This window comes from Schistocerca gregaria, chromosome 6, assembly GCF_023897955.1.
Source record: "Schistocerca gregaria isolate iqSchGreg1 chromosome 6, iqSchGreg1.2, whole genome shotgun sequence".
Classification (NCBI taxonomy): domain Eukaryota; kingdom Metazoa; phylum Arthropoda; class Insecta; order Orthoptera; family Acrididae; genus Schistocerca; species Schistocerca gregaria.
Window position 1 is genome coordinate 37,526,131 of NC_064925.1, and position 12,003 is coordinate 37,538,133.

The following is a 12,003-nucleotide window of genomic DNA, read 5'->3' on the forward strand; positions in this document are numbered from 1 at the left end:
GTCATGGTGGAGTAATGCTTTTGATAGGCTTGTTTTTTAGCCAATAATGCTTTTACCCTGTTCATTCCATCATCTGTGCTTTTTGTATCTTTTGTGTGGTGCTATTTCAAGGGCCATTTTGACTCATTTTGTTTATGGAATGAATTTGTTTTTATTGCAGTTAGACAGTGGTCTGATTCTATATTTTCACACTTTCTAATTTTCACATTCATGATTTCTTTTTGACTGTTAAAAGATACACCTACGTGGTCAATCTGAAATTCTCCTAGATTTGTATTAAATAATTTACAATTTTTTTGTTTCCTCATCAGTTTCTCAAAATTTGTGGGTATTGTTCATGCCTGTGCATAGTTTTATTGGTCTTTCTCCATTTTTATTTATTATTATTATTATTTGATACTCTCCAACAGTTTTCCTGAACTTTCTTTCTTTTGCAGTCTGTGTATTGAAGTTCCCTGATTAAAATTTAATATTCTTCTGTGGAATCTTTGATAGTTTATATTCCAGTGAACCCTAGGAGCTTTAAACTTTTTCCGGATTCCTTTTCTTGTCTTTGTTTAATGGAGGATGATAGTTTACTAAGGTGTAAAATTTATTTTCATATCATGAGCAAGAACTGAGAGCCATGCATTTGTGGGATAAAAGTGTATGACAAAGTTTTCTGTTGTTTTTACCATAAAGAAGACACTCAAATTGCAGAAAGGCACAATTAAAAGACACTCACATAAAGTTTTCAGTTACACACACACACACACACACACACACACACACACACACACCCACCCGCTGAGACTTCAGCCAGTGAGTCACGCCAGCCTGGAGTTCCACGTCATTGTTTTGAACTGATCTTCTAAGGCTGTGCAAAGTTTGACAGTACCGGGCACAATTTATAGTTGCTCCACATTCGAGAAAATCAATAAGAAGCACACCTTGCATATCCCAAAACACTGTCACCATCAACTTCCTTGCTGACAACGTTTGCAAACATTTTCTTGGTTTTTGGGTGTACCTTGTGCGCCCCCACTCCATGGACTGTAATTTTGTCTCGCAATGTATGTGTTTCACCCATGTCTTGTCACTGGTTATGATTCAATCCAGTAATGAATCACCATGTTTGTGGTAGGCCTCCAGAAATGTCAATGTTGCTCCCATTCGCTGTTCTTTATTCTGCTCCGTAAGCATTTTGGGCATCCATCGTGCACAAAATCTGTGGTAGCCTAGCTTTTGAGTGACAATTTCTAACAACACTATGAAACTTGTGGAAAAGATTATTGTGAAGTACGGTTTTCATGAATCATTTCATCAACTTTAGCGACGAGATCATCAGTCACAATGCTTGGGCATCCACTCCTCTCTTTATCGTGAACATGGGTTCGGCCATTTTCAAACTGAATGCACCATTTCCGTGTGGAATATTCACTCATTACTTTGTTTCTGTACACTTCACATAGTTCATGATAAATTTCTATAGGTTTTAGGTTTTTTGCCAACAAAAACCATATCACAGACTGCACCTCACAACTGGTGGGATTTTTGCTTGCAGCACACATTTCAAATTCGAATATCAGAAAAACCAGATGTGCAGAGACGTTCCTGCTGTGAGGGATGGATGCCGACTGAACTGCTGAGCAAACACAAACCAAAATATATGCTATTGGCATGCGCCTAACGGTGTCAGACAGAAACGCTCCTTACTTTCTGAATAGCCCTCGCATTTCAGTACCACACAAATATGATTGATCATAGATGGAAGAGAATTTTGTGCATTTTGTGAACAAAGATTGAAAAGGATTAGTTAGGTTGCTTGTGTTTAGAAATGCCTAATTATTATCAACTGAAGCATGTAGTGATATGTATACCTAAAATTTTATAAATGACTAGTGCCATTTGTAAGTGTGTGAAAGAGAATTGTTGATTTTTAAGCTTCAATAAATTTGCATTTGTTATTGGTGGTTACTAATTACATCTCTTACTTCAGACATCAAAGAAAGAGTTTCTTTACACATCATTAAGGGCCTCTTGGATTTGTAATTGGCTTTGTCTGTCACCAAAAAGATCTATTTAAATAAATTATATTGGTATTGTAAAATAGTGTTTGGAAACCACTCACTGTTCGCTCTAATGTGATTGAAAGGACATTACATTTTGGTACAGTGTTGAAAAATACTGAGACAAATCTTTTCTGTGAGAGATTGTGCAAATATTTGTAGTTAATTACTTGGAGGCGATGGGTTTATTATTTGATCAGTTTTAATTCTCTTGATTAACACATTATCATCAAAGATGCCTTAAATAGTTTTTCAAGTCTGAAAATGTATTGTCGGTGTACTAAAAGAGCATTTTTTTGGTCATATGCATAATAACATTAAGTTTTAAAGCTCCTTCATTATCTCTCTCTTAAGTCTAAAACTATCTGCGACGTGGCAGCTGTATGGTTGGGATTCATTTTGAGCATCATTTTCTTCATGGTGACTGTTTAATAATTCCGCATTTCTTCATATGCTTTCTCTTACTGTTGTTTAAGTGTGAAATTTAAAATTCTTCTCTTTCCTCTGAGTATTAGGAACATGTAGTGTTTCTTGAGTTGCTTTATGGCATCCAAGAGCACAATTCGGATTCCATTTTCATTACCCTCTTGTCTGTCTCTACTCTCTAGATCTCACCCTAAATATAAACAACTGATGGACACCTTACACAATTTTAATATTAGCAGGATGTGTACAAAAATAAGATTCAAGAAGTACAGATGTGATAGACAATTGCAAAATACTAAAATTGTGATGCAATGTGGGCTTTGTAGCAGAAGCCAAGAGCAGCAATTCAAAACACAGAAAATTAAATTTCAACAGAAACGATATTATGCGTATTCCATCTGTTATGCTAAATGTAAATTTGTGGGTGACAAATGTTTAACAACAGTTATGTCAGTACAATTAAATTAAGTAAATGAGAAGTACCGTTAATGTTGAGGAGGTGGCTTTATCATTTAATCAGTTTATTTCTCAGGAGCATAAATGTTAATGTCATCAAAGACATTTAAGTAGTTTTGTGAAATGAAACTGTAATGTCATTGTGCTAAACAGACATGTTTTGGATGATGCACTTTTTAATGAATATAAGATTGAGGAGTTTTTAGCAAGTGCTCGAACTATTTCTAGACATAGACAACTAAGAGCAGTTATAAAACAAATTGCATTTAAAAATACTTTTGTTTGTATATGAAACATGAAGTTTTTAATGTGGAGTGTATTTTGTATTGATGTTACTATGTGGCCACACATGATTTGTGACTCTTTTTGTCTCTCTTTCCATTCAAGACATGAACTTGGTGTTTACTATCCCCAACAATTATGTTTATATTTTTATGAGAAAAATTTGACTCTTTGTAGCCCAGTGCATAGACAATTTTAAATTTTAACAAAAGATAACATTTCTGTTTACATCCAAAAGCCTTAGAGTATTTTGGACTGTAACATGTCTTTTCTTTCAATGTTAGCCTACATTAATACTTACATACTAAAATTGCCTTAATATGTTCTGCATCTTCACTTATTGTGCATTAGTTTCAAATCATGTTTTAATAAACATACTTTAGCAGTTAATTTAAGATAATAAAGTGTCAGTATAAAAGTATGATGCAAACTATCATCATCTTGCTGCTTTTGGTTGACATTTTATGTATTTATTTCAATTTCTTGTTTTTGCTCAATTTCTTCATGCCAGTTCTGCCTCTAATTTTCTGATACTTTAAAGTAATTATAAGGTGTATCTTTAAAACATCGTTAGGGTAAATTGATTGACAGAAATTGGATGTTATACTTCAAAAATATTTTTACAGAAGAAGCGTAGATTACATTATTCGCTACTTGGAAATAGATATGGTAAAGAATTAAAAGACTGCTGGGTATATTACTTACATGTAATATAAACCATTTTAGTCTTTACCCCTATAATAATTTTCCATCTTACTTTTTTATTAACAATATTAAGAATAGCATAGATTGCTACTCACTGTAACGATGACCCCCTGAGTTGCAGAATTCTGCTTAGAGCTGCCAGTGGAGATGGCCAAGTGTGCATTAAGTGTGCTTGCCTGTGGGATGTGTGTGTGTGTTTTCTTTGCTGAGGAAGGCTTTGGCCAATAGCTACATGTGTAACTGTCTTTTTGTTGTGCCTTTCTGCAACTCGGTGCATCATCTTTATGGTGAGTAGCAATCTATCCTGTTTTTAATATTGTTGTTATTCCAACATGGAGTTTCTATTGTTCGATTTTTTTTTTTTTTTTTTGTCATCTTATTTATTCTCCCGAAACACAAACCTCTTCATCATAACACTACTGCTTTTCTTCACAGCTTGGACAAGGGTGAGTACTTAGTATTCACGTATAAGATGCCATATGTGAAACCAAGAGACAGAACAATGTCCGCCTTGCCAAAAGTGTCATATTCTGATAATCATTTGTGTTTATTCTTTGGGATGATTGTGGAAGATACTTAAAACAGTGTGAAGTTACCATTTTGTAGTACAAACTGAAACAAGTTTTGCAGAGCCTATATATGCGTAGTGTGTATACATAGTACAGGAAGTAAACATTTCTCATTCTTTGTGTGTTCTCTTCAGTGTTATATGTGAGTCACCATACATACTCATTGCAGTGTGTGGAAGTAGAATGGTTCTTTTATGTAGGAGCTCCTTAGGTGTTTTTGTTCACAAGAGAGTTAGGAGTCAACTGCTTTTCCACTGTGATCAAACAAGACTCCGTCTGTTACATAAAGAATTTTCTACTTCTTCTTTCATTTGCTATCATATTTTTAAAATATTGTTGACTTAATCAATGAAGAGTAAATTAATTTACTACGTGAGAGAGAAACAGGAAGATTTTGCTTCACACTGTAGCATCAATTAATGAAGGTAAATTCTGCATTTAGAGACAGCTATTGTTAAATCAGTCATCTGCTTTGTACCTATGATTTTAAAAATTTCAGATAGTAGCTGTACCATTTGCTGGTTTGGTCTTGTTTATTGTTTCAGTAGTCCATTGTAATCTTATTTATAAAATTCTCATTGTGTGATAAAAGAAGTATGAGACGGCTCAGTTTCATACCTATAGTTCCTTGGAAACTATGACAGTATGGTAGTACACATTCTTATGAACAATTCAGTGGAGGAAAATTACACACACTGTTGACATGTAGGATCAAAGCTAGGCACCCCCCCCCCCCTCTCTCTCTCTCTCTCTCTCTCTCTCTCTCTCTCTCTTTGTTGACTGGTGAGAGATGTAAAAGTGTATGGTGAGAGTTTTCCAGTCCTCAGTAAGATCTTTGGTCTCTGCATTTTTCCAAATAATGATTCATGATGTACATCTTTCTGTTACAAATTCTAAAACTTGGACAGATCCTTTCCTTTTTTAATGCCAACTGTGTCATGTGTTCAGACATTAGTAATCATTCTCATTTCTTTATTATATTGAGGAAAACACTTTAAAAGATACAAAGTACTGGTTTTGCACTCACAATTTATAAATCAGTCAGGAAATTTTAAACATTATTAGTCTTCAGTCTGATTTTTTCAGGAAAATTCATATCAAAGTTCAGTAAATGATAGACCTTGTACATACAAAAACACATTTGTAAGAAAATGTTTTATGTAAGATTGGTAAACAAATCTGGGGGTTTCCGCAGTGTATATGAAGACAGTATTATAATTTATAAATTAGTAATTAATTTAATAAATGTGGTGGTGTTATTTCTTCGAACAGATTTGTCGAGGACAATTATGATGTCTCACTCTTCCATTCATTGTGTCGCTATTGTACTCTGATACAGCGACACAAGGAACAGAACTTATGGCATAAGAAAACACATGTCTCAGGTTGCCAAGATGTTGATTATTAAATGGAATCTCTTAGTACGAACTTTACAAAGATAAGTGAACTTTACTTTCATTCAGTTTTTGGAGGTTTTACATAAAAGAGCATGTAAGCAAAACAAACAGATTAAAAACATTCAAAAAATGATTAGACATCAGTGTGAGAATGATGAAAATAAAGAGACTGTTTGCTGATCAGATTTGTTGCAACCTTTTCTTGCAGAAAAAAGTTTGGTTTGTTACTACCATCTAAATTGATCCCACTTTAGTTTCGCTGAGAATACATTTCATATGGGTTAAGTCATTAGAGGAGGTGCATATGTAAACAACTGGTGTATTTGAAAATGTCACATCACATCTCACATTCATCATTTCATTTGCTTCAAGGCTGTTTATGGTATTAAGGTTAAAACATCAACATCCAATCCTAAAAATGTTAAATTAAGTACATGATGTGAAAAATATTATTTTTCTCGTCCTCTCCTACAGTCTCTGTCTACCATATAATGAGGTCTTGCTTAAATCCTGAATAGCAGTTGCTGGCTTTTTCTTGCATGTTCCAGTACAGTAAGATTAAAAGCATCTGATCAGTACCTTTGTTCCAGACATTTTCATATTTGTATGTAATAGTGTCAAAATGTACAAAATTTGCAATAATTATAACTGTGACCAGTATTGTAATGACTGAGAAACTGTGAAGGGTAAAATGTGACTGCAGTTTATTACACTAGAGGGTGACTCTCAATAGCCAAGAAAAATGTATACATTCTGTCATTGTGGTAATTGATGTATTTAAATAAATGTTCCTTGTGGAAAGTCTTTATACATAAAATGTTTGTTTCATTTATTTGTAAAGGTTCTGAAGTCCCTGAGAAAACCTTTGTATACAATAGTGTGTTGAAGAATACACAGAATGTTCAAGTAAGGAGTGACATTTTATACACAACACACAGAGTTCATAAAACCTCATTTTACAGGCAATGTATGAAAGTTGATGGTCACAGTGCTACAATGTCTAAAGAAACCACTATACTTGTCACAGCATAAAATTACTTTTATTGTATTTGAAGTCACAGAGCACCCGTATATATATACACACACCAATATACCTCCCCTCCCCCTCCCCAAAACAACGAATATGTAGATAGTGGTAAACAGAATAAAAGTATACTGATTCTCACAACTTTCTTTCTCTTTAGCCAGCATTATTAGTCAAAGGCTTTCTCATTGTAGCTCTAAAGTTGTAGAAAATAGCCATTAAGTCAGCTGACTGACTTATTTCTAATCAGCCAAGTGCACAGTAATTGCTTCTGTTTTGGTCTTCAGTCTTAAATCTGATTTGATGCAGATATCCATGCTACGTAGATTAAAACTGAAGAAACTGCAAAAAGGTGGGAATTTAACGAGATGGGACATGGATAAACTAAAAGAACCAGAGATTGTACAGAGTTTCAGGGAGAGCATAAGGGAGCAATTGACAGGAATGGGGGAAAGAAATACAGTAGAAAAAGAATGGGTATCTTTGAGGGATGAAGTAGTGAAGAGAGCAGAGGATGAAGTAGGTAAAAAGACAAGGGCTATTAGAAATTCTTGGGTTGTTGTTGTTGTGGTCTTCAGTCCCGAGACTGGTTTGATGCAGCTCTCCATGCTACTCTATCCTGTGCAAGCTTCTTCATCTCCCAGTTCCTACTGCAACCTACATCCTTCTGAATCTGCTTAGTGTATTCATCTCTTGGTCTCCCTCTACGATTTTTACCCTCCACGCTGCCCTCCAATACTAAATTAGTGATCCCTTGATTCCTCAGAACATGTCCTACCAACCGATCCCTTCTTCTGGTCAAGTTGTGCCACAAACTTCTCTTCTCCCCAATCCTATTCAATTCTTAATCATTAGTTATGTCTATTCTCTTCTTGTCTAAACTATTTATCGTCCATGTTTCACTTCCATTTAATTGATGAAAGGAGAAAATATAAAAATGCAGTAAATGAAGCAGGCAGAAAGAAATACAGACATCTCAAAAATGAGATCGACAGGGAGTGCAAAATGCCTAAGCAGGGATGGCTAGAGGACAAATGTAAGGATGTAGAGGCTTATTTCACTACGGGTAAGATAGATACTACCTACAGGAAAATTAAAGAGACCTTTGGAGATAAGAGAACCACTTGTATGAACATCAAAAGCTCAGATGGAAACCCACTTCTAAGCAAAGAAGGGAAAGCAAAAAGGTGGAAGGAGTATATAGAGGGTCTATACAAGGGCAATGTACTTGAGGACAATATTATGGAAATGGAAGAGGATGTAGATGAAGATAAAATGGGAGATACGACACTGCATGTAGAGTTTGACAGAGCACTGAATGACCTGAGTCGAAACAAGTCCCCTGGAGTAGACAACATTCCATTGGAACTACTGACGGCCTTGGGAGAGCCACTCCTGACAAAACTCTACCATCTGGTGAGCAAGATGTATGAGACAGGCGAAATACCCTCGGACTTCAAGAAGAATATAATAATTCCAATCCCAAAGAAAGCAGGTGTTGACAGATGTGAAAATTACTGAACTATCAGTTTAATTTGTCACAGCTGCAAAATACTAATGTGAATTCTTTACAGACGAATGGAAAAACTAGTAGAAGTCGACCTTGGGGAAGATCAGTTTGAATTCTGTAGAAATGTTGGAACACGTGAGGCAATACTGACCCTACGACTTATCTTATAAGCTAGATTACGGAAGGGCAAACCTACGTTTCTAGCGTTTGTAGACTTAGAGAAAGCTTTTGACAATGTTGACTGGAATACTCTCTTTCAAATTCTGAAGATGGCAGGGGTAAAATACAGGGAGCGAAAGTCTATTTACAATTTGTACAGAAAACAGATGGCAGTTATAAGAGTCAAGGGACATGAAAGGAAAGTAGTGGTTGGGAAGGGAGTGAGACAGGGTTGTAGTCTCTCCCCGATGTAATGCAATCTGTATATTGAGCAAGTAATAAAGGAAACAAAAGAAAATATTCGGAGTAGGTATTAAAATCCATGGAGAAGAAATAAAAACTTTGAGGTTCACCAATGACATTGTAATTCTGTCAGAGACAGCAAAGGAGTTGGAAGAGCAGTTGAACGGAATGGATAGTGTCTTGAAAGGAGGATATAAGATGAACATCAACAACAGCAAAATGAGGATAATGGAATTTAGTCAAATTAAGTCGGGTGATGCTGAGGGAATTAGATTAGGAAATGAGACACTTAAAGTAGTAAAGGAGTTTTGCTATTTGGGGAGCAAAATAACTGATGATGGTCGAAGTAGAGAGGATATAAAATGTACACTGGCAATGGCAAGGAAAGCGTTTCTGAAGAAGAGAAATTTGTTAACATCGAGTATAGATTTAAGTGTCAGGAAGTCTTTTCTGAAAGTATTTGTATGGATTGTAGCCATGTATGGAAGTGAAACATGGACAATAACTAGTTTGGACAAGAAGAGAATAGAAGCTTTCAAAATGTGGTGCTACAGAAGAATGCTGAAGATTAGATGGGTATATCACATAATAATGAGGAAGTACTGAATAGGATTGGGGAGAAGAGAAGTTTGTGGCACAACTTGACCAGAAGAAGGGATCGGTTGGTAGGACATGTTCTGAGGCATCAAGGGATCACCAATTTAGTATTGGAGGGCTGAGTAGATGGTAAAAATCGTAGATGGAGACCAAGAGATGACTACACTAAGCAGATTCAGAAGGATGTAGGTTGCAGTAAGTACTGGGAGATATAGAAACTTGCACAGGATAGAGTAGCATGGAGAGCTGCATCAAACCAGTCTCAGCACTGAAGACCACAACAACAACAACATCCATGCTACACTATCTTTTATAAGCTCTTCATCACTGAGTAATTAGTGCAACTTACATTAATTTGAACCTACTTAGTGTATTTATGCCTAGGTGTGCCTCTACACTTTTGACCTCCATGCTTCCCCCAATCACGAAACCTACTAGTCTCCGAGTCCTCAGTATGTGTTCTGTTGTGTCTTTTCTGAGCTGCTTATCATCCTGTTTCACTTCTGTGCAAGGCTACACTTCAGACAAATACCATCACAATAATTTTCCTAACACTTAAATTTGTATTTGGTGTTAAAGACTTATTTTTTCAGATAAGCTTTTCTTACTGTTGCCAGTCTGCATTTTATATCCTCTCTGTTTAAGGCATTATCAGTTATTTTGTTTCTCAAACAGAGAGCTTCATATCATACTTGTTATACTTTTGTTGATGTTCATCTTATATTTTATCAAGACACTATTCCATTCAACCGATCTTCCAAGTCCGTTGCTGTGTCTAAAAAAATTATAATGTCATTGACAGACCTCAAATTTCTGCGTGGTCACTGTACAGAATGAATTATATTGGCAGTTGACAACAACCTTGCCTCACGCCCCTTTCAACCACTGTTTTCCTCCCATGTGTTTCAGTTCTTTTAATGCAGTTTGGTTTCTTTACAATTCATAAACAATCATTCACTCCCTTTATTTAATCTCTGCTGCTTTTAAAATTCCAAAGCAGAGACCAGTCCACATTGTCAAAAGATTTCTCTAAACATTCAAATGCTATAAGAGTATGTTTGCTGTTCCTCAACTTATCATCTACTTCTACACCACTTAACACTTGAGTGACTGGCCGTGAGTTCATTGAATCACTTTCACACTATTTTTCTACCATTTCACTCTCAAACAGCAAATGGGGAGAAAGGACACTTACATCTCTCCATCTGATTTTTCTTATTTTATGATTATCATCATTTCTCCCTATTTAGGTGGGATTCAACAAAATACTTTCACCTATGGAGGAGAAAGTTGGAGATTCAAATTTTGTTAAAAGATCTTAGTTAGGTTAGGTTTTTGAAGAACGTTTTTGCTTAAATAATTGCCACCACAACACATGTATCATATCCGTGACACAATCTCCCATATTCTGCGATCGTACAAAACAAACTGCCCTTCGTTGAAATTTTTCAGTCTCCTCCATCGACCCTAGCTATTATGAATCCCATACTGCATAGCAGTACTCAGTAGAGTTTAGAAAAACATAGTATAGACAGTCTCTTTAGTAGACATGTTACATGTTGTGCCAATAAAACAGTCTTTAGCCCACCTTCCTCACAACATTCCAATTTAAGTTGTTTGTAATTGTTATCCCTTGGAATTTAGTTGAACTGACAGCATTTAGATGTGTGTGATTTATTTTGTAACCAAATTTTAACAGATTACTTTTCAGACTCATATGAATGGTCTCACAGTTTTCATTATTTAGAGGCAATTGCCACTGTTTGAATTGTACAAATATTTTGTCAAAAAAGTTAGCCATTTTAATCTTTTGCGGACTTTGCTAGAAGGTAAATGATGGCATCACCTACAATCAATCTATGAGGCTGCTCAGACTATCTCTTACATCATTTATGTACATTAGGAACAGCAAATGGCCAATAACATTGACTTGAAGAACACCAGGTATCACTTCTGTTTTACTCTACAAGTTTCTTTCGATTACTATGAACTGTGACTTTTCTGACAGGGAATCACAATTCCAGTCTCTCGACTGAGACAATATTCCGTAGACCTACAATTTTATTAATAGTCACTTGTGATGGACAATATCAAAAACCTTCTGGAAATATATAAATATGGACCCAATTTGACATTCACTGTGGAAACCACTCCATGAGAACAAAGAACTAGTTGTGTTGCACAAGAAGGATATTTTCTGAATGTGTGCCGAATGTGTGTCAATAGTGTCTTCTTTGAGGTACTTCATAATGATCAAAACAGAGTCTGTATTCCATAATCCTATTGTAAATCGACATCAGTGATATGCGTCTGTAATTCAGTGCATTACTCCTGTTTCATTTCTTGAGTATTGGTGTGATTTGTGTAGCTTTCCCAATTTTGGTTACAGATCTTTTGGTGAGCGAGTGGTTGTACATATTGCTACATATGGAGCTATTAAATCGGCATACTTTGAAAGGAATTAAACTGGTATAAATCTGGATTGGAAGACTTGCCTTTATAAGTGATTCAAGTGACTTCGCAATATTGATGATATCTAATTCTAAGTTAGTCATGTTGGCAAAAGTTATTGATTTGAATTCTGGAA